This window comes from Cyanistes caeruleus, chromosome 1 (assembly GCF_971803275.1).
Source record: "Cyanistes caeruleus chromosome 1, bCyaCae1.hap1.1, whole genome shotgun sequence".
Lineage (NCBI taxonomy): Eukaryota > Metazoa > Chordata > Aves > Passeriformes > Paridae > Cyanistes > Cyanistes caeruleus.
This window is the reverse complement of record NC_141701.1, coordinates 19514763-19539352: the sequence shown is the minus strand read 5'-3', so window position 1 is coordinate 19539352 and position 24590 is coordinate 19514763. Positions and strand designations below refer to the sequence as shown.

The following is a 24590-nucleotide window of genomic DNA, read 5'->3' as shown; positions in this document are numbered from 1 at the left end:
TACAATACCATGTCAGTGATTCATCCTTATTTTACTTCTTTTGTTCCTTTTCATTGGAAAGGGAGATCTCTTCTTCCATTTGCTCATTGTAATACTATTGACTAACAAGTCTAATTTCATTCTCATGATTGCTACCACTGTGAAATGTGTCTAGTTTCTTTGCTAACAGACAGATAGTTTTGTTGTATCTACAAAATTTATGGAGCATATTAAACCAGTAATGTGAGCTCTAAGATTTTACATCAGTGGTCTCTGAAGACATTAAATACAAGAACAAATTCAAGGAGTTTCTGTTGTCATATTAAATCTGAGATTTTTATAACATTTAGAAAATGGTTTAAGATTTTATATTAGGCATTAATTTAATACCATTGCATTGTTTTTCTGGTGGCAGGAGAAATCTTTCTAAGACTTAAATAAAATCTTCCACACAATTTATATTTACACTGTTTTATATATTATTGTCCTTTTGTTTTGAAAAAAACCTGTTTTTTGTTCCACTTAATGTTATGTAATATTGATTAAGGATTTAAATAGGAGACATTTGCAGAGTAGCTGAATGCTGGATATTGGGACTCTGACATCATGGAAACTGCACCTTGAGAATATAACATTGTCAAACTCTATTTCAGGATCTTTTCTTCTTTTTGAAATGTCAAATTCAGAGATACGATGTCTTCAGAGGAATCAGAACATTTTATGTTGGCATGGGATGAATTTTCTTCATTTCTTATTAGGATAAAACACATATTCAATATGATTTTGAATAAAATTCAAAAACTATTATAAAGCCTTTATCTGCTATAATAAATAAATTATCCATATGATGACATCATAATTCAAAGGCTACATTAAATTATAACATAATTTTATACTTTATATAGAACAATAAATCAGTGCATCGTACACCTTGTGTGACCTTCTATTTTAAACTACAAATGAAAACAATTAATTTGCCGCTCCAGTGTTGCAAAACTACCATTCTCAGAGACAAAAATACACCCAAATTATAATGCATCTTCTGAAAATGCCGTTTTCTGCCCCCACATTTAAAGAGCTGCATTTCTTTCTTGGGAACAGCAGAGGCAATCACTGTTCTGTACCTTTCTCTTTTCTTTACTGTGGCTTTTAGAAAATGTGCATCAAGGCAGGATATTTTTTGCCCTTTCAGGTTAATTTGTTTTATCTACTTATTTCTCACTCGAAGTCTCAATTCTGTCTGTAGGGTAGATCCTGCCAACCCTCTTTCCATGGGCATATATGATCCAAAAGGTTTTCATGCAGGTTTGCTTAGCAGAAGCAGAGTGCAAAGATTTCCATATTTCTGCTACATTTGAGTCTCATGTACGTAAGGAAGATCTTCCCCAGACATTTCTGTCAGAAGCTCTGATGGTGGATACAGAGCAGATGGAGCAAACCTGTAGCAGCTGATTGAAAATACAAAGTTTTACGGATTTATTTGTGGTGCCCAACATCTTTGCTACAGCAGAAGAGAAGTTTTCTTTGCACATTCTAGGTCATGATCCCATGCAATGCGCCATGTGTTTTGGGAGAAACTAAATATCAAGCACTCTATGTTGTCCAAAATAGGTACATTTATGGTACTGCATATGAAAAAAGATAAGAAGCTATCATATCTGAACAAACAACTGTGATTGGTGCAGATTAGGGATCTTGGTGCAGAAAATGGAGGTAATGAATGACTGCCTTATACAGCCTGATATGGGATGCCACTCTGAGGATGTTAGTCCCTTCACATGTGGTTTTCAAGTGTTTTCCGGTACTCACTAATACAACTTACACTAATTTATAACACTTACACACTTTGCTAAGCCTACACTTACGGCTAATTTATAATAATAAGTAACTATAATTAATTCTAATAATAACTAATAATATTAGTCACTAATATTAGTATATGCTTGCATACTTAATTTTTGCGGTTTTCTTCTTAGTATTTCTACACTGCTAGGTATAGGTGAGGTTAATCTCAGTAAGTAAGTAGGTGAGAGACTTCAAAATGTAAATAGTGTGATGTATTTATCCTAAAGACTGCAGTTCAGCCTCTGCTTGTGGCAAGGTGTGGGAAGGATGGTATTCACCCAGTTCACCTTTGGGAGTTTGCTTTGTGTCTCAGATTTGCCTCCAGGAAAGGTTTTACCCACTTCCTGGAAGTCCTGTGTGCCTGAAGAGTTGCCTTCAGTTTTCAGTGTGAAACCCAGGTGATTTGGACTCAGGCTCAGGCTATTAAGCTCCTTGAATAAAAGCGGGGAGACATTTCACTTCAGCCAGCAGTATAGGGGAAGGTCATATAAAGCATAGAAGCTGAATCTGCCCAGATTGCAGCAGGTCAAGTCACTGATGAGACAGATCCAGTGTAGTGCTTGATATTACTATTATTATTATTATTATTATTATTATTATTATTATTATTATTATTATTACTACTATTATTATTATTATTTAAGAAAGGCATTTTTTGTAGTAGAATATGTGATGTGAAGAACTTGCCAATATCCAGTGTGTCAGTGTGTATCTGTGGAAGAGTTAAGTCATCACTGTAGTTCATTGCAGTTTGGCATTTCTGACACCTGAGCACACCTCGCTCCAACACAGAAATTTAACTCAGAAAGACTGGAGAGAAAAGCAGGATATGTCCTTTACAGATAAATTGGTTCAAAGTTAAATAAAGCTACTTTTATTTATGTTCTAGATATTAAGCAGGAAGCTAACAATTGTCAGAAATAATTCACGTGCTTTAGTGCATATACATAAACCATTCAAATGTGTTAGTTAATGCTTTTTAAATTAAAAAACATAAAGATCTGTGAACAAGATGAATCCTTAGCAGTGAAAAAGACAGCCTCGCAAAACCTTGTCAGCTTGATTCCAGGTTGATGATTTCTATTAGAAAGAGTCATAATCAGATGTGTTAAAATGATGACAGTGCTGAATAAGACAGCAAATGTGAGAAGCAGTAGGACCAGGACCATTGTGGGATGCTGTCAGTGGTTGATTTCACCAACTCTCAGTAGCATGTGGCACAGCCTTTTGTTTGAGTATTTTAAAATATTTTTGTTAAGAGAGTCATAAACAGAGAAAAAGTCTCAGCTTTGTAATTCAAAGAACATTTCCCCTCTCACCCAAATGCCTACAAAATACAGAAACCTGACATTAAAAAAAACAGCCTTAATGGCAATCTATACTTAAAGTGTTGTTTCTTTATGCAGCAACTTCTGTCAAGGTTTTGCAATCATTTGAACACTAGATAAAATAAATGGAACAATAGTTGTTTCTATTTTACTTTAATACAACAGAAAGTCTGATTTTTTTGGCTATGGAAGTCAAGGCCTGTGTCAAAACAAACTGGAGGCTTAGAGTTTGCAAGGAAATATGGAATGTGGTATGTGTCTGGGTTTGTGTTCTTTATCATCACTGTTGTCTTGTGAGGGCAGGTTTGTCATAAGTCACTGCTTCACTTTTCATGAATTACAGCCCTGCTTTTGTTCACAAGCAGTAGAAATAGTATAATTTCTCTCTTTTTGTTTTTCTTTATACCTACACTCCAAAGTACACTGTGCAAATCTGTGCCTCTTACTCCAGCAAAAATCCCTGTGAAGTAAAAATGCAGTTCATGTAAATGCTTGTGCACATTAGAAAAACATAAATACAATAGGCTTGTCCCAATACAGAGCAGCGTTTAATGCCGACATTACCTATTAAAAACAGCGCATTAGGCTTATGGTAGATGCGTGTATGTTAGTTTAGCATAATACTGCTAAAATTGCCAATCTAAAGCCCAGTTGCTGTAGCCATTAAGAAAGCAAATGCTCTTTCCCCTTCATTTATAGCAGTATTTGGTCAGTGTGCAATGTGATTAGGACAATATTCCATCACACTGGACTTTCATTAATCAACAGATAACCCTCTCAGTTGAGTAAATTCAGTTTCTCTGCATCTTAGGGCTAAGACAAAGTATGAATCCTACCAGTCAGGTAAGTCTAGTCAGCAAAGCAAGGAAGAGAGAAATAAGGTTATTCTTTTTTCCCTGCCCTTTCTCAGTGCCTGCAGTACAGAGCAGTGTCAGAGATAGAAACAGCCTCCTGCATGCCTCAGTTTGCCATGGTGACTTCATCTGGAAGAGTCCAGGGACACGGTGCTATCCTACACACATACAGACATATATGCAGAGAGATATGAAGAGGTTGGAACCCCATCCAGGCACTGAGCTGGCGCAAAATGGGAGCTGCTTTCCTGACTAGAGTGAGTCTGCAGTTTACTGGAGACCCACTCAGAGCCAGTCACAGTCCCCTGTGAGCAGTAAGGCAGATGGATCATTCTCTGAATCAGCCTTCACCCTGAGCACGCTCATGTCCAGGGGCTGCTACTGTACCTGTCCCATTTGAGGTCCTCTACCCCTGCACTGCAGCACTTTTACCTTCCCTCTCCACTAGGCCTCTTTGTAAGACTTTCTTAAGTGAAAGAGACCATGGCAAAAAGTCATTGTTCCTGCCAGTGGGCACTGGGTATGACATCTGAGGCTGCCAAAAAAAGAGACTTCTTTTTCCAAAGCGGAGCAGGTGGCAGTAGCTGACTGGAACACCATGCTGGCATTCATTATATCATAACACTGACAGCAGAGCTGGAAGGTAACAGGTTCACAGTTGCCTAATGTCATCATGCTGAAGACATTTTTAGAAAAGTTATGCAATTGATTAGCTGGCTATATATACTCTTTTTTTTTTTTTTTTTCCCCAAGATGCATTGATATTTTTATCCTAACATAGCTAATACCAATAAAATAGATTTACAGGTGGTATTGCAAATCATGTTTTAGCAGGTTTTGGCAACACAGCTTCCCAAAGCTCTCACACCACACCACAAGAGCTTCCTGGAAATTACATTAAATGCATAGGAAAGTCACCACATTAATATGCTTCCTAAATCCAAGAGTAATGATTGACGGATTCCTCTAAGAAAGGGTATTTTTTTTCCTGTACTTCTTTTGCTGTGTCTTCCAAACTGCTTCACCTCTCCCCTGCAGAAGGACACAATACCATCTGAACAGACAGGGGGAAAAGTGTTGTGTGATCTCTCCTGAATGGCAACTGTACCATGCTCTACAGTCCAGATTCCCCCTAAATTTAGGCACATATCTGAGGCACTTAAATTGGGATCAGTGTCAGCCTGACTCTGATAATCCTGTTGCAGAGACAGATGTTTGAGAGTGTGATTCAGTTTACCTCAGATCTGAGTAAGAAGAGGAAATGTGGGACAGCCACCTTCCCTGCTTTCAGTGTCATAGTTACACATCTCAGTGTTTAAAGGATTAAGCCAGGACTGTGTTGTCTCTCCAAACTGATCCGACAGATGCGGTGAAGTGATTTACTTCAGCTTAAATTGTGGCTTAGTTGTGAATTAGCTGGCAAACACTTAAGGAAGACTGATTCTGGTAACATCAATATACAGCTAGGTACAGGTGAAAGAAAAGACAATAATATTTCTCCCAGCAATGATGACAGAAGATACATGGCTCAGTTATCAATCTCAGAATCTTTATTAAAGTTTAATGGTAAATGCTGGAGTGAGGGAGCTTTTAATTTTGCTTTGTTGTATTTGCCTAGTGAAATGATTGCAATATTTTCCCTTGGATGAGGACTTTGCTAGAGTTACTTCTGTTTCTAAACCTGAACAATTACAGCATGGCAATATGTTGTATGAAAAACTGCAGCGTAAAGCTACAGAGCTGTCAGCTGACTCAGACCTTGGCTGGCCCTTTATCAAGCAAAACTCACCTTTGCTCACACAACTTAGATCCAGTAGGCTCTAAAAAGACATTGAACAAAATCTATGGAGGTTATAATTTAAAAATTTCTCCCATGCTTTTCCTTTCCTTTCTGCCTTTCTCCTTGCCTTTATATATTAGTAGTAATATAATACCTGAAGAATGGGGTGAGGATGAAGGAAAGATATGTAAAATCCAAACTTCTGGGAGAAGAGGGAGTTGCAAATCAATAACCAAATGAGCAAGAAAACAATTACTTTCTGGGGCCAATGTTTTCATTTTCCTAGTAGAACTTTTGACCCTGAAATGTTCTACCTGCAGTAGCTCCCGATATTTGTTAATTATCAAACCACACTTCAAAGCTGATCGGTTTTCAAGGGCTTTTGTGGAGGTTAGCTCAGGAAAATGAGTATTCAGTACTGCAGGAATATGTTTAATTGGAGGAGGTTTCATTTTGGTGGGGCCTGGGTTTGTGTGAATGCATTGTACCTTTCGGATGCCTTTAAAGTGTCGTAGGGATAGGCTCTTCAAAGAAAGAAAATAAATGTATGCAATATAAAAGTCACAGGGATATTTCTGACACAGTGTCATATGATTTTGCATTGCCAGATAGCATCTCCTTGAAAATGATAGATAAATGGAATGTTTCAAAATATATATGGTATGGTAGTTGCTCTAGTGACTGATAAGGGACATGCAGAAGGCTTTCCATTTTGTTTCACTTTGTTATATCTTTTAATAATTTAGCCTAGATATTATTTTTTTGCTGGTAGTATCATTTCTGATCTCACTTGTCCTCTTCCCTCCAAAATACCTTTGAAACTAATAAGTAAAACAAAGTACCTAATTTGGCCCTTCTCATTTTCACAAGATTAAAGCTGGATTTTGCCCAAGGAGGACTGCATGGCCAGCCCAGTGATCTGGAAAACAGAAAAAAAAAAATAATACAAAGTAAGATTCTCAAAAGTCATTGTTAAGATTTTTTTTTAATTCTTTTGAATTTCAGAGAGATTGATGGCTGTAAGTAATTCTGAATGCAGTGCAACACACGTATTTGTTGTTAGTAGTGGAAAATTTCTCTTAGCATTTTTTGGTTTTAAGAATGAAGGAAACACTTCAGCATGTTTCATTATTCTCCCATTTCCTGACTATATTCAACCAAAATTTTGATATTAACATTTCCAAATTATGTATTTTTTAAAAAATATTAAAGAGCAAGTTTAGAAATCAGTTAACCTAAAGGTTAAGTGCAGAACAGCATTTGAGCCTAAAGTAACTTAACCCTTCTTTAAAAAGACCTAAGTGTAAAGAATAAAGACAGTATTTTTCCTTTTCCTTTTTTTAAAGAAGCCACATGAAATGTTCTCCGAGTTAAGTTTTACCATTCATAATGAATGCAGTCTCGCCATTCAAATGCGACCATAAGTACACAGAAGATAAGAATTTAATTAAATGTAGATTAAAACCAAACAGGAAAACACACTCGCTGATAATTTTATCCCATCCTCTGGCCATATTTTTTATACTTCCTTCTTGTTCTTCTTTGGGCTATAGCTTATCAACATGCCGATAGTACCATAACTCATTACATCTGATGGTGCTGCTGAAATATGCAGGCTTGGTGCTTGAATTTCAGAGGCACTTAAAATGCAAAGCATGTAAATGTCTATGTTAAATATATTAGTGTGGTAATGTTAGTGAAAAGAAAGTGATTTCTTACAAATCCCTGTACTTCAACATCGTACATTAACATTTCCCAGTCACAAACTGGTTTAAAAAATATCTATTCAGGTTTTCTCTTAAAATATATTTCTCTCAAAATTTAGTAATTTTGTTTTCATATGTCTTACCTGTCAATTTTCATATTCATTTCAGTTACTGAACTAGATCACTGAAAACACAGAGATTGTATTTTTAGGGCTTGGTTAAATACACATGAAGTAAACAGCTGACTGGGAGAGGTCTGACTTACCCACATAGTGTAGCAGTTCAGGACCAAAACACTGTTCAGGCTAAATGGACTTGGATACCAAAACACTTTTAATCACAGATATATGCATTTTTTACAAATTATGCCATTTTCTTGTTCCATGGAGGGAGACAAGTGTCCAAAAACTGTGGGGTTAGTGGGAATCGGTCTCCAAGGGATATCACCAGTTATAAGTCAGGAAGAGAACTGAGAACAGCCCTGAGGAGAAGGACTTGAAGGTGTTGGTTGATGAGAAGCTTGACATGCCATGCAACCCAGAAAGCCAGCCACATCCTGGGTTGCATCAAAAGCAGCAGTGTGGCCAGCAGAGTGAGGGAGGGGATTTTCCCCCTCTATTCTGCTCTCATATGACCCCACCTGGAGTTCTGTGTCCAGCTCTGGGGACCTGTGGAACTGCTGGAATGGGTCCAGAGGTGGGCCATGGCCAGAGGGCAGGAGCATCTCTTCCCTGAGGACAGGCTGAGGGAGTTGGGGTTATTCAGTCTGGAGAAAAAAAGGCTCAGTGGAGACCTTAGACTGCCTTCCAGTACCTAAAGGGGGCTTACAAGAGAGATGCAAAGGCATATTTTACAAGAGCAAGTAATGGTAGGATAAAGGTAATGCCTTTGCATTTAAAGAGGGTAGGTTTATAAATTAGGAAGAAATTCTTTTTTGTGGGGGTTGTGAAACACTGGAAAGGTTTCCCAGAGAAGTTGTGGATGCCCTATCCCTGGAAGTGTTCAAGACACGGCTGGATGGGGCTTTGAGCAAATTGTGGAAGGTGTCCAGATGGTAGGGCTTCTCTAAGGTGTCTTCCAACACAGAGTGTTCTATGATTACATGAATATCCATTTCTATTCATTGGCTCATCTGACTCTAGCAGTGATTAACAGCTTGTTATACCAAAGTTACTCCTCTGTCTTACAGCTGAGATACTCCCTTATCTGACAGGGTTCACTAAAGTTCATGCACTTCTGCTAACACTGTTGTCAAGTGACCCCAGTTGCTACACACAGCTATGATTTAGTGCATCGTTACTGATAATCAATTTAGAAGTATTATTTTTTTTATGTACAGCAAGAATTATATTATAACATTTAAATGTTATAGGGACGCAGTTAATATAGACTGAACTGAAGGATTCCAGGCTGGCCCAATGGCAGCCTGTGTATTTCTGCCTGACCAGTAGCCTCTAACAGATATGCAACAAGTTCTTTAGCTAACCAGCATTGCAAGATGAAAGAAAAATATGATCCATAAATTATTTAACCTCAGTTTGTCCACAATTTTTATTCCCAATGTGTTTTGCTCACTGTATTTCCTATGCAGTTTGAGGAAAGAAACTATTGGTTCAGGTCTATGATGGTTTCATTAGTAGTAGTACAGACTTTGGACCCTACTCAAAATATGGAGATCAAAGTAGTAGTTTGCTTAATTAAATATTATTCTAGGATTTAGAATGTCAATGTATACTTTAATATGCAATCTTGATTTATTAACCACTGTTAAAGCATAACTGAAATAATTTCTATACTCCTATTATTTTATATTTGTAACCGAGGCCTCAAAACATGGAACTTCATTTGGTTTTGCAGTAAGGGAAGAATTTCCTTCTGCTGTTTTATTAGCAAATAAATTATTTATCTATATTTTTCTTTTAAGTGATTTAGAATGCTCTGAGAGTTGCAGTGTGATTATGAACTTTGCTTCAGCTCTTGACCATGAGGTATTTTCAAATGAAGAAGATGGATCTGTAACTTTTTATAATTAGATGGCCTTTGACCTGAGCTTTGTGGATCAATCAGGAGAGAAATTACTTCATGTAAAAAGTTTAATAATATTAAAAAGTAATTACTGAGGTAATCAGAGCAAACTCTGCACCTCATCAAGAACCATACCTGACCTGCCATCACTCAAATTTAGGACAGGATTTGAAAGCAAGTTTTCCAGTGCCAGACCAGAAAGCATAGAAAGTATATGACACCAATGAATGTCAAAATACCCCACCATTTCTGTAATTTTCAGGGTAGGACCTGGCCTTCATTTCTTCCACTTGACAGCAAAATGAGACAAAAATCCTTGGGAACTTGTATCTAAATATTTTTTTTTATATAATTATTAACCTTTATAATAGTTTGTGTCAAGTGAAGCTGAAGGTGCGTCTGGAAGTTGGCACTGAGTCTTTTCAATGTCAAAGCCATTTGATACATTTAAACTGATACACCACTATACTAAATTTTTGGACATACTAAAGGAAATAGTCTTAGAAATGAGAACTGTATTTAAATAGATTTAGAAATAAAACATATTGTTTTTGCAACATCTACTGCTGTCTTGTTACACATGCAGAGAAAAGTCAGCCCAAGGGTTTGTAAAACAGTAATGGTTCAAGAGAAAGTATTTTTGATCACTATGGTGACATTTGGGGACAGTTTAAAAAATATGTTTCCAGCCCAGAGATGCTGCAGTACATTTTAAAGAAAAGGATACTGCAGGTGACAGGAAGATCTGAAACAAGCTGAGTTTCTAGAGGCTTTGCTCTGAAAAGAATGGGTGTAGAATTTCACGTATTAATAATAAAGTGTTTGATTCTGTTAGTATGGAGATCTTGGGCCAGTTCCACAAAGGACTGGTCCATAAAATATAGTTTATACTTTGAGCAAAGAAACAGTAGAGAGAAAGTCTGTATTAATCCTTAAGTGTCTCTGAGCGTTTTGGAGTACATTGTTAGAGCTTCATGCTTTCCAGGAGCCACTAAGTGCCGCTCCTCAACAATGATGGCCTCTTTCTGCAAATGTAAGCACTGATTTGCAAAACAATTCTGTTGTACACTTCCTGAGGAAAGGTAGAAGAGGCTGCATAAAAGCTATAAGATTTATTTTTCATTCATTGCCTCTATTCCCTAAGTTCATGAGGTGTTGGCTTTTGTCCTTCTGATAGCACAGAGAGATGAATAATTCAGCAAAACAGCAGGTGTGGCAGCACCCACTCCTGCAGAGCACAAGAGCTGCAGGATGTGTCCAACTTTTGATCCTCAGCCAGTCCTGTGCCTCCAAAATTGTCTAACTACCACAGCATGTGATATCAGTAATGTTTTCAGACAGGAAGTCAGTGAAAGGGGGGGCTTTTTGAAAGGAGTGCAGTGGATTTATTTTTCCTCTGACAAGTTCATTGCTTTCGAGCTTATCCAATTTTGGTGGAAAGCTGAAGCCTGTCCCTGCGGATTTAACCATCTGGTAAAGAAATGCTCCACGGCAAAGCAGAGCTTGTGGGACTGAGACCCCTGGTTCTTTTTCCCAAACTCCTGATAGAGCTCCAGTTCCAGCACTGCTGCTTGCTGGTCCCTCCTGCCTCCCGGGAGCCATCAGCCCCGTTTGCTCTGGCACCGCTGGGAAGCTGCTGCCACCAGTTCTGCAGAGGCAAGAGAAACATGGTCTGCTGCCAGCTAAGAGGCTCTTTTAGTATCATCACCCTCCTTTGGGAGATGGGTGGGGATGGAGAAATGCAGTGGGACACAGCAGCTCTCTGGCGGGTAGGGTGAGTCTCAAGATTTACTTCACAGGCACTGTAGCTTCATGTGTCAGAGCTTAACAATTTTGCTGCTGTTTGATCCTGTTTCCCATTAGAATCGTACCTGATATCAGTGCATCAAGAAAGCCTTCAGCTTCTGTTGTCTAATAAAGACTGTCTCCTAATCCTCATAACTGCATCTGTAGTGCTGAAGTGAAATGGTCTGAGTTCTACCTCTGCTTTTTTCTGTAGAGTTAATGGGTGTATCATGTGTACACAAATCTATTTGAGGCAAGAAAGTACTTATGCATTAGCATGGTCTTTTAGGTTTAACAGGTAATTCATTAATACACATTTGTTTGCAAGTTACACTATCACCCACTAAATGCCCATATCCCGGCATGCAGAAGCACATCCTGTGCTGCACAAACAAAAAAAAATCATAATTCATGCTTACTTTTATTCTTTCTAGTGCAAGGCTGGAACTGCCTGGCAGTTCTGCCATTTATTCTGTGAAGTAAAACATGTGAAGCATTGCATGCAAATGTGTGACGTCCATTTGGCATTAAATTCAAGAAAAGCCCTTTTCACAGCTAACTGATCCCCAGTGCACAGCAGTACTTACCTATGTTAATTTCTGAGTCACTCCATATACCAGCTTTACCTTTTGTCCAAAGGTGCTTACATCCTCAACAAACACTATAATGATTGAATCATCAGTTCAGCATGAGTAGTTTTACGTGAGCTACCGGGTGGCAATTTCATTAGATTAAGTATCTTTCTACAAAATGTTTGTGAAAATAAGCCAGGAGAAGTTAACAGTTGTGAAAGCCGAAAGGAGAAAATGACCTCTACTAATAAGATTGCAGCCAGTGATATTTTCTGTAATTTTGGCTGAACAATGAGTTCCTTAATAATTCCCCCCCCATTCTCAAGTCCTATTTCTGCATTTTTCATTTTACAAACACTGGTTTACAGTGTCACAGAAGAACCTAAGTCAGTAAGCCAAGCTCCAAGCTACAAACAGGTTTATATACATCACCTTAGTGGCAGTACCTCCATCAGGCATTACAGAAAACACCCCCCACCTCATCACATTTTAATTGACTCTTTCAAAATTCAGTTCCCAGCCTCAAAGTCAGACTGGGGCTAAAGCATGTTGCAGTGTTAACAATAACATATTCTTCCCAGAAAAACTAAAATGACAGGTGTAGCTATTGATGCTTCAAGCACATACTCTGACCTATAGACTCACAATCTGCTCATTCAATCCAGCACATACTGTGGCAGCAGAGCTGTGCTGGAATCATGCTGGAGACAGACTGACAAATGCTGTGTATGAACTTTAACTCTCCTCCCCAAATGTGGGTTTCATTTGCTTCTTAAGCTGATTGGTGCTGGAAATGAGCATCTCCTTATGCCTTATTGAGAAGTGGTTTTCTTTCTAGTGTATAACACTGCACACTATAGGGAGTATGTATGTAATGTGGTCCCTTTTCATATGTTACAATACTTAAGTCTTGAGTTAAAAGGCTGTTTCTTGTGAAATGTGTATCCTTCAGTTGAATTTTGCATGTAGAGTCTTGCTGCATTATAATTGCAAGTAGTATTGCCCTTCTGATTATTTCTCTGGACTTCCCTATTTCTGCAAAAGAACCAATTACAAAGAACTAAAGTGATAATACAGCAAACATAACTTTAATTCTGCTTTTGGTGATTTATCAGTTATTATATTTTGAATTTCTCTTCAGATCATTGATTCCAGTTTGATTTTGTTCATACATCAATTTTCTCTAATTCTAAGTAAATATAAGTCACATTTTTTACATTATACCCCTCAGAGGACTTTATTTTTTTCATTTCAGTAAGCATTATTTGAATCATAAAAAAAAATACAGTATTCATAACACGCTGCTTATGTGACTGTTTTTGAACTTTAATATTCTTTTCTGTAGTGTGAGGGCTTAGCAGACTATAAAAGAGACATATTGTTTATAATGTTTCTGCACCACAACAAATGATGCACTTCTACTGTCTATGAAATGGCAGTAGTTTTCTAAATTTGTGATTCTTCTGTGTTCAGCAGTCAAGAACAGTTGTACATCTGCTCAGCACAGACTTTAGGAGACCATGAACTTTAATTGAGGAAAAATAATGAGGGTTCAGGGACCACTGATACAGAGTCGGTTGGTAAGGCAGGTGCCCTGCTGCCAGATCAATGGATTATTTACTCCTTTGTCATAAACAAGAAACAGTTGGGTCTTTGTAGAGATTACATTCATATTCCAAAGCCAGTCTGCCTTTTTCTATTCCCTTGTAAATGTGCAGTATATTGAATACTTTTGAAACTTGGTCTGGAAAACATAATAGTTTTGCTCGTATATTAAATGATGTCATTTAACCTTAATAGTAAATTTAAAGGAACAATTATAAATGCAGTGATATTTATCCTAGTGGGCATATTAATTAATAATCTATACTTCATGTGCATAGAAAGGATTCTGGGGGTATTGAAGCATGTTTACACATGTATACAAAGGCATATTTGTAATGCAAAAAGTTAGATAAAAATATAGAATAAGAAAGACAATTATATGAAGATATTTAGAAGGAAAGAAAAAAAAATGAGAAATACAGCTGAGCACATTTAGCCAATCTTTTACAGTCTGACTACCATAATGATAATGTTGTTTCAGAGTAGAGTTTATAAAAATTTTACACACCACTGAAGTGGAATTTTCTGATGCTTTAATCAGAAAAAATACAGACTGCTTTTCCATGTGAGTCAAGCAAGTAATCAGGAGTTTCAGTAAGCATCCCTAATCCTGGGTGTGCTACTGGCTATCTTTTGCACACCTGTGTAACCCAACAGGGCAAGGTCAGCCAAAAATGGCATGTTCTGACCTCATAGGTATTCATTAGAAAAGCAAATAGAGACCACTGTGCAAGACTGCATGGAATAAGCCTCAATTTCCATTTTAACAAGTTAGTCATTCTCACATTAGAATCATAGAATCATAGACATATTTAGACTGGAAAGACTTTTAAGATCATTGGGTCCAACCATTAACCCAGTACTGCCAAGTCTACCACTATATCATGTCCCTAAGTGCCACATCGATGCACTTTATAGATACCTTTAGGCATGGTGATTCTAGCACTTCCTTGAGCAGCCTGTTCCAATGGTGAACAACTCTTTCCACAAAGAAAATTTTTCAAGTGTACAACTTAAATCTCCCCTGGTGTAATTCCTCTTGTCCTGTTACACGTTACCTGGGAGAAGAATCCAACCCCCACCTCACTACACCCTTCTCTCAGGGAGTTGTAGAGCCATAAGGTCTCCCTGAGCCTCTTTTTCTCCAGGATAAACAGCCCTAGCTCCCTCAGCTGCTGCTCATATGATTAACTCTCTAGACCCTTCATTGGCCTGGGACATGCTTCAGTACCTCAGTGTCACTCACATAGTGAGAAGCCCAAAACTAAACCCAGGATTCAAGGTATGACCTCACCAGAGCTGAGAACAGGACAATCACTGCCCTAATCCTGCTGGCCACAGCATTTCTATACCAGCCAGGATGTCACCTGGGCACACGGCCAGCTCATGTTCAGCCGGCTGTTGACCAACACTTCCAGGTTGTTTCCACCCAGGCAACTTTCCAGACACTCTTCCCCAAGCCCAGAGCATTGCACGGGGGTGTTGTGATTCAAGTGCAAGACCCAGCACTTTGCCTTGTTGAACCTCACAGTGTTGGCCGCAGGCCAATGATCTTGATCTAATTGAAGTCCCCCATGAGAGCACATGCAAGGGATTGTGAGACTTTTCGCAGCTGCCTGTAGAATGTTTCGTCTGTCTTTTCATCTTGGTTGGGAGGCCTGCAGCAGACTCCCACCGTGACACCTGCCTTGTTGGCCTTCCCCCTGGTTCTTACCCAGAACCACTCAACCGTATCCTCACCATCATTAAGCTCTGGACAATCAAAACACTCCTGACATAGAGGGCTACCCCAGCACCTCTCCTTCCGTGCCTAACCCTCTGAGGAATTTATGGCCATCCATTGCAGCATTCCAGATGTGAGACTCATCCCACAATGTCTCCATGATGACTGCTATGCCTTAACTTTTCTGCTGCACAGTTGCTCCCAGTTTCTCCTGTTTGTTACCCATGCTGTGTGAACTGGTGTAAATGCACTTCAGTTGGGTTTTTGAACCCTCTACCTTTTTCAGGGGAAGAAGTTCTAATTCCTGAATGACTGTTCTCAGACACTTCTGTGGTTTCTAGCACATCAATAAGCCTTTCGTTCTTCTGGTCTTATGGATCTCCATGCACTGCATCTACCAAGAAACCAGACTGAAGGACCTTGCTAGCACACCATCCCTCAAACACTGGCATGCCACCCCAGGCTTATCTCCAGTGAGCCTGATTTTATTCCTTTCCTCCTTAAAATTTAGGTTAAAGCTCTCTCAGTGAGCCCTGCTATCTCCTGTGTGTGCTAACTCCCCCTTTGAGATAGGTGTACTCTGTCTGTCGCCACCAGACTTGTTGTCACATGATCAAAACCCCAAAAATTTCACCAGTAACACTAAATTGCAAGCCAGATATTATTCTCCTGGTTCTATCCATTTCTTTCTTCATCATCCCCTGCAACTGTGGTCCTGATGCTTAACAAGTTGTCCCAAAGATCTGAAGGCTCTCTTGATTGTCTTAGGCATTCTTGTTGCCACTTCATCACTGCCCATTTGAAAAATCCATAATGGCTAATAACCTGAGGGCCATTCCAGGATAGCAAGTTTTCCCTTCACATCTTTAACCCAGGCACTGGGGAGGCACAAACTTCTCTAAGAAGTAGGTTCAGCCTGCATATTAATTCTTCTGTTCCCCTTGTTAAAGGGCCTTCTATGACAGTGACCCATCATTTCTTCTTTATGGAAGCAGTTTGGACATGGGTCATAAGCTAACGACCTCTGGGAGACCTCGACACTACAGGAACTGTTGTCATTGTTCAGTTCCACTTGCAGAGCCTCCTTCCTATTATGGGCCCCTGGGAAGATGGTGCAGCCTCAGAGGAGATGCACCTGCTGCATCAGGCAGCACTTGTTACCACTGCCCCCAACCCCTAATTCATTTGTTCAGTCATGCAGCAAGGGGACAAGGAATGCTTCATATCATGCAAACTATCAGTCTGTTAGGCCCTTCCAAGGGAAGGCAAGGTGCAATTCCAGAAGTCTGTCTTTTGCATCCCCTGATAGTCCTCAGCCTACCACCCTTCTCCTCTGGCATTGAGTAGAGGAGCTCCTCCATGTGGGTGCACCACCACAGGGCTGCTCATCCTTGCCATCCATACTGGCATCAGAGCTGAGCACAGCTTCAGCTGGCACCAGGATGGCAGTGTGTCCCCACCAGAGCTCTCTCGGTGGCCTCTCGGTGGCGTGGGGGATACTGCTGCTCCCCTGTGGAGCTGCCTGGATTTCTGTGCTCTTCTTTCACCCCTTCTGTGCCTGCTGCTGCCTTAAACTGCCACGCCATGTCCTGCCCTGACCTGTCTGTCTACCCTGCTGGCAATGCTCCTGGTCACCAGCACTCTGCAGGGGCTTCTTTTATCTGTGGGGGCCTGGCCACCATTGCTCCTGGCCCTGCCAGGTCCTGCCAGTTGATGAGAGCTGTGGACTCCTGGCATCTCTCACATGAAGTTCTCCCAGTCTGGGAATCGTCTGGGCACGACACTGGAGTGCTCTGCTGCAGAACAAGTTGGCACCAGAGACACTCAGCAACCAGGGCCATGTACTGAGGCTGTGGACCCTGTGCCATTCAAGAAAGTACATTTGCTTAAATCATTCTTGTCAGAAATAATTAAGTTCCTAGGAATGAGCTGAGGGACAAGGAGATCTGACTTCAGAACGTAGGGTGTTCATAATCTGATTTCCAAAATTTCTCCTCAAATTCCTAAGTAAAAGCTGTTTTCAAGAATTTTTTTTTTTTTCAATCTAATATCAAATAATGAAATGTTGACCCCAAGAATTCTTTTTCATACTCCCCCTCCACACTTCTAATAAATATTTCTGAGTTAATCTTTTGGGGAATCCCTATTCTTAATGCTAAATAATAATTACATTGTTGGATGTAAAGTAAGAAAATCACAGTTTCTACAAAATATATATATATATCTTTTTTTTACTAAATTACTAATTATGTTACTAAAGCTATCCACAGTATATCCAGATTTAAGAAATTCAGGAAAATGATTTTTTATCTTGTCAAAAATATAAGTTGTCCCAGCTGCATTCCCTTAATTCACTTAAGATATTTTCCATCCCATCTTTCTGTTGTTCTAAATGACACAGGACAAATCATGTTTTCTGTTCTTGAGTATAAATTTTACTCCTACATATTCCACTCGTGTTTCTCCTCATGCTTTACAGAAGTAATCTGTGCATATTCCCATTTCTGCAACTACTTTTGGTATCTTCTCCATGGCCATGATGATGGGGTCACAAACAACACCACTTTGGAGTGTGCCAACACACAGATCCCGTTTGTAAGGGGTGGAAAACAGCCTGGTAAGCGGTGAGAGTGTCTGCATTTGTCACTCTTTCTGCAAGGTACTGCTTTGTGGGATCAGAATAGTTATAGCCTTAATTTTGCATACATGTAGAACTAATACACTACTTTGATTTTCTATGCTCAGATGTACTCAAGCTGTTCAGTTACTTCAAATTTATTCCAGAGCACTTGAAAATAGATTTTAGTCTGTAATTTTATCTTTCCAGTGATGATCTAATCCACAAATGAAGCTACAAGTAATTGCATTTAAAGAATTTTCATATTATATAAATTCTCTAATAAAAGCCAATGACTGTAAAATGTATGCATTAAAATTGATAGAATACTTGTAATTTATTAATAATCAGGAAATTTGTTTATTACCTAGTCTACCTTGAATTTTTGGAATTAAAAGACAGTGAATTTTGAAAGAAAAAAAGTTACAATATCTAATGTATTTTTATACAAGAATTGTAAATCTCAAGACTAACTAGCCTGTATTTTGTGTAGAACCTGTTAAGCATAGGTCAGTTAATATTTTAATAAATACTAATAAATTATGACCACCAGTAATTAATCATAACAATTTTGTACAGGTCATACATATTACTCATATTTAATGCAGTAATTTTCATTTTTATGTATAATTACAATCCAAAGAGATAGGTACTTCTTTTAGTGTTGAAGATGTGCTCAAAAAAAATAGCTTTGTCTGGTATGCCATGATCTGAAGCTACATGTAAAAACCTCAAGATTTGTTAATCTTTAAAGCTGTGCACAGAACACCGATACTTTATCTACTGTCCTGCATCCTCAGGAAAAGAAAAAAATCCTTCATGTTTCTGAAGTGTGTTGCTTTTAGTTTGACCACCACAAGCTTCATCTGCACTTGTAAAAGCTGATGTAATAGCTGTTTGTATTTCAGACAACCGTCTCCCAAGTGAGCCATAGGGGTTAATCTGAAGATTAGCAGCTCAAATCCCAGCATTTTCCATATAGTTTTCAATTTTAAATTGTATGCTGTTATTGACAGTCTCCTTTCCTTTCACTTATTGATTCTGATATTTGGAAGGACTGCAGCAGTATCTGAATGACAGTGAAGGTATGTAAGTGGGAAGTACGTAAGTGATTCTTGCTGGATTTATATACATACTTATGTAAACTTGTATTTTCACAAAAGCTTACTATAAACATGCTTAGCACATGTGATCCTTTATATTTTTCCAATACGTTCAGAATTGCACAAGGTCATCTACCTTTTGAACTTCGTTGTATTTTGAGCATCTGTCTAACTTAACAGGTTTTACTGATGAATTTAGGTAACTATTGTAAAATGGTATTTTCATTTGGAAGTTCAGGGGAAAATGAAAGCTAATGTGTAATTCACAAATGTACTTTACAGAACAGCAAGAAATAAATGCATCTTTGCAGTCCTGGCACTATGTGAAATTTTCATCCCATCGCTTGGCTGGAGAAAGACAGCCTAAGTGTGTCTCTGATGCTTCTGCTAATCTGAAGTTTTCTTACAGGATTAAAGTTGTTCTTGCAATATAAACAGGGTCTTCCTGAGGGCTGTATTGGATCATTTTGAAATGAAAACAATAATACACTTAAATATTTTTACTGGAGTACATTAAAAAAGTCTAGCCTTTTATCTGAATTTCAAAGATCACCAGTTTATATTAGCATTTTCAAAATAGTATTTGGTTTTATCCCTGTTTCTACTGCTATCTTCTCATTCTCTTTTCCTAATGGCTCTCTAGCCTACCAGAAAAGATAGAGCAGTATCCAAAGGTTGGACAGCAAAAAGAGCTCAAATTGGAAATAAATGCACTTTTTAGACACCGAGATTAATTAGTCCTTGGAACAGTTTAATTGTGATATATTGTCTGTTGCTTTATTTCTTTTAATGGAGTCCACAGACTTTCAGAAAAGAAAAATGTGACCGTAACTTGTGAAGCACAAGCCGCTTCCAGAATTACAGGGCAAATGCTAAGATATGCAGTAGGCAGGATGCCAGACTTGGTAACCAAAACACTTCCTTCAGATGTCAAAACGAATGCAAATACCCTTCTATTATTTTGTTACTCTCTTCTCCTCTTACTTGCCCTGATGTTTAAAGTGCTTCTTGCTATACTTTAGATCTCAGGCGAAAAGGAATCACTTACTGATATATTAAAAACAGAGTGGGATTCTCATGGGAGATGATAAAGCATGATTGCACTGTAAGCAGAGATAGCACAGAACTCTTCCTTTCATCCTCACCTGATTCCCAACATTTGAACCTTATGCTCCAATGGCATCTGAGATTCCTAAGAGAAGGGAGTAGTTTGCTGGGTTATCAAAGGTACTTGCTTCAGACATTCTCTGAGCTGTTTATCTGCTAAAGGGGATTGATGAATTTCTACCTTGTGTTTTATTGTTTTTGTTTTAGTTTTGGTTTATTTTATTTTATTTTATTTTATTTTATTTTATTTTATTTTATTTTATTTTATTTTATTTTATTTTATTTTTACCCATATAGATGTTAAGAACATATTCTGGTCTAAGCTAATAGGACCCTTCTTGGAGCCAGCAAAGGCCAAGATATGATTTATGACCTCAGTGGTGAAGTAGCTGGTCTGAAAAATGTTATGCCAGTGTGTAAGGGTCTGGTTAGTGCTGCTGAGGAGAAACAGAGGAGGAAGCCTCTTCTGAAATGTTGAGGCAAAAGGCAGGAGCTGTGAACTACAACTGTGTTTATCTATTATCAATTATTAATACAGCCACGTGGCATTTTCTCAGTAATTTTTTTTTCCAGCTTAAAGGAAATCCAGAAACACCAAGTGTTTTTGATTTCATTCTTGACATAAGTCTGCAGCACAGTCACTGAAGCTGGTGTAGATGTAGGGACAGAAAGATGAAACCCTGCTCTGTTCCAGTTCTGGCTGCTCAGCCTGCCAGGGCTCCCGCTAATACACAGATGCCACTTTCTCCATTACAGTAGTCAAAAAAAAAAACCAAAAAAAACCCTGATAAAAAAATTAGAAGGAACATGGGGGTTTTTGCCTCAGTTAGAGTGGTTTACTGCAATGCAGGCATATCTTCTGCATAATACATCAGAGTTGTAGCATAGGAGTGTTAGCACAAATGAAAAGTCCCATTTCTACAAGAAATGTAATTTGGCTTGCATCCAAATAATCACCCGAATAATAAGAGAAGAGCTAAGTGGCGAAAAAAAAGCATCCCACAGGCCTTCTAAAAAATGCACACTTACCATTACTATGCTATGTGCTGTGAATGAAGAGGTCTGTCACAACCAGACTTACAAGAAAGCAAAGGTTATTCTACAGATAAGGAGTTAGTACAACGAAGATTTTTTTGAGGCAAAAGAAAAGTCAATATTTATGCTTGCATCACTGTATTTTATATAGAGATAGCAAATTCAGCACACTGGATGGAACTAAGAAGTTAATTCTGTGTTTTTAGTATTATTATTATTATTCTGTAAGAATTACTGCAGTAGCTCAGACAAAAGATCCGCATCTTATCCCTAGAAAATGCTTCATCCATCTTCTTAACACCCACATCCCTGAAATTCATATTTTTTTTTAAAAAAAAGAGATAAGTCAGTGGATAAGGGGGATTGATGCCTTATCTGACAAAATGACCAAAGCTTGAACACATGCAGTCTAATTGCTCCTTGCTAACTCTGCAAGCCTGACTAGACTCTGTCCCCCCTTCCTACACATCTACTTACATTTAAGCATGAAATGGCAGCATCTCTTGAAAGTCTTTCCTCTTGGGTAATGTGGTGGTATGAAGAAAATCTTTGCCATATTAATTTCCCCCTTCTCGGAATCATTAAAATACAATAGGGAAAACACCAGTTATTTTAAGAATAATCAACTTTCATGTTGTAAACCTTGGATTAAAGAAATTAGTAAAAAACCAATTAATATACTGTATTTCATGGACTTGGGTAAGGAAAGAGGGAAACTAGAAACAGGTTATCAATGAGATTGTTAGGAATAAAATAAATATTGAAGTATTGAATAAGTAATTGAAGTATTCTTGCCATATTCTTAAGCCTTTATTCCAAAAAGTATCCTCATGCAAATGGAATAAATCACATTGCAAGCCTTTCAGAAATGCCATTTTCAGACTCTACCTTCTGATGATTACTGTTCTCTTTTTTCTGTAAAGTTCTATAGAGAATATATTTTAATTAGCTTCCACTTGATACCACTTCATACACACTGCCCAGATTTGACCCAGTGTCTGATCATATAGAATGCATTACAAAAGAACTGGTCATTTGAGTGCTTTAATATAGCTTTGCATTAATGTGAGACATCATTTAGACAAGGCATTAAAAGTGTTATTTTAATGACTGAAGTGTGTAGGGTGGGAAGAAGCTTAATCTTTATAGGAAGAACAATTTCAATTAGCTCTAAAATATTAATTTGTTGGTATAACTATATACTCTAATGTATTTGGCTACAAAAAAATCTAATGAATAATACATTGCTAGATCCCAGTCTAATTCCTGGGTTGTAACTAATACTGTCTGTTGAAACAAGGAAAACAGTCTTTTAAAGTTCCTGATTTTGGTTGGGGTGCATTTAGTCTGATTGCTTATAACAACAAATATAATAACAATAATAATAACAAATTCTGTTCAGTGTAATTTGACAAGGTAGCATAAATAAGGAAAACACCTCGTGGCTATTGGGTTATTGAATAGTTCATAAAAATAAAGACAATATTTTTTCCCAGAAAGTGCATGTCTTTTTTATTTATCCAGTGAATTTAAAATACATTATGATTGACAGGAATATGGTATCATCCTGTAGAAAGCTTGAATTTATCATAAAATACCTGGGTTCTATTAATCCCTAATGCTGTGTTTGAGGAGCAAATATATTGTCCTTATGTCTCCTGCTAGTCCATAATTTAATTTCTTAGCCTTATATGTCCCGTTTGTTATGGCTAGCAGTACTTCTCTCAACTTGAGAATTTGAGAACTTATAAAAGAACTTCTCATAAAATCAGTGGGAATATCATAGTTAAAATTGTTAAATCTTGTGTGCCATAAGCACAGTCAAGGCCTTGGGAAGTTGATACAGCTTTAGAATTTTACCATTTTTCTTAGAAATCATTTCTAATTATTCTCTAAGGATGTAGAATTGCAGCTTGTTAACTGCACAATACCTGGACAGAGCTTTCTCCCAAGACAGTAAATTCATAACATCACCTATGCCAACGTTGATGATTTTACTGATAAAGAAAAGTTTAATTTGATGAAGTTCAAGGCGATTTTATTTCGCTTCAGTGTCAGAATTGGTCACAGATGGTTTTAGGGAAGAGTATTGTGATCATGCTACTGCAGGGTTTTTTGCTCTTCATCCCTTGAAAGAAGCAAAATGTTCTCAAAATGGTGTGGCTGTATTGAAGCCTCTGAGGCAGCCCTCTTGAACTACCCTATGGTCCCATATCAGTCTAAGAGAATACCTGTGCAAAATGTAGTGTGCACCTTCTCAGTGTTTTAAAGCATCAATGCTGCTTATTTAAGTAGTCACACTGAGAAAGTGTTCCTTGCTTTCATGCACAAAAGAATGGAGGCATCTGGTGCCCAGGCCTGGTTATAGGTATTCCATTTATAGAAGGAAATGTCATTTCAGACATCCTTTGGTGACAAGAATTTCCTGTTGTCTGTTCTCCAGGTCAGCATGCCAGATCAGTCCTCAGATGCACTATTTTTTTCCTCACTGATTTAGCAATGAGTTGTTATATACCTTTCTTAGGTCCCCAAGTCACTTGCTAGAGTCAGCCATCTAAACGGGACACATCTAAGGCTCTCCAGACACTGTGTTTGAGTCTTTGAGGTGTTTGTTTAGTCTATTTTATACCATCATTTTATCAAAATTCAAATTTATGTTTAATAAAAAAAATGGGAATCAGTGTAGTAATTTATTTAATTAATAATAATTTAAATTTCTTGATTTACACACTCTGGGATAAAAATGCTTCATTTCTTGGTTTTGGAAGCCTACTGATTTTTCCTTTCTCTACAATAGTTTGCATACTCAGGGATAAAAATGCTTCATTTCTTGGTTTTGGGAACCTATGCTTTTTCCTTTGTCTACAAAAAAAATGACAGAAAGCTAAAGAAAAAAAATCAACCTAAGAATCTTCTTTTAGAAGAGAAGCCTATTTGCAGTTTCAGAAACTAGGTAAAAGAATGCTTTTGTAATAGATTTCATGCAGCAGTTGGCATTGGCAGTACTGCAAAAAGAGATGTATTCTGTCGTGCTCTGTTTGATCAAGTGCTAAACCCGTGTGATCAATAGAGAGACAGATGTCGGGTGCAGATGGCGATGCCGTGATACCTGGGGCAGAGTGGGCCTGCCAGAATGACAGAATGGGAACAAGGAAGAGCAGCAATGCAACAGAATGTGACAAATGAAATTAGGGTTTATACTAGTCGATAATTTACAGCTAATAGAAAGTGACAGAATTTTTCAGCATACAGCACATTTACTCTCGCAATACTATAGTCAATGCATTTTTCATGCAAAACAATGGGAGCTGCTATGAAGACTTGGCTCTAGCTATATGTATTTTGTTATATTGCAACTTGTACAATTGATATTTAAACAAAGCTAGGAACATCAAACCAAGTAAGCACCAAGTGTATGAAACAAGATTGTATTTTCAAGTTTGAAATGAGTCCATCTGATACTCAGACTGTGCAGCAGACCTCCAACAATAAAATGAAGACATTATTACCTGTTTATATGAATATA

The 24590-nt window shown here is 38.0% G+C and overlaps 1 protein-coding gene across 2 annotated transcripts in view; it reads left to right on the top strand.

Annotated features, from left to right (window-relative positions):
* The window catches only part of ZFPM2 (zinc finger protein, FOG family member 2), a 305701-nt gene that overhangs the window by 244948 nt on the left and 36163 nt on the right, over positions 1–24590 (top strand). The gene's annotated exons all lie outside the window — the stretch shown is intronic.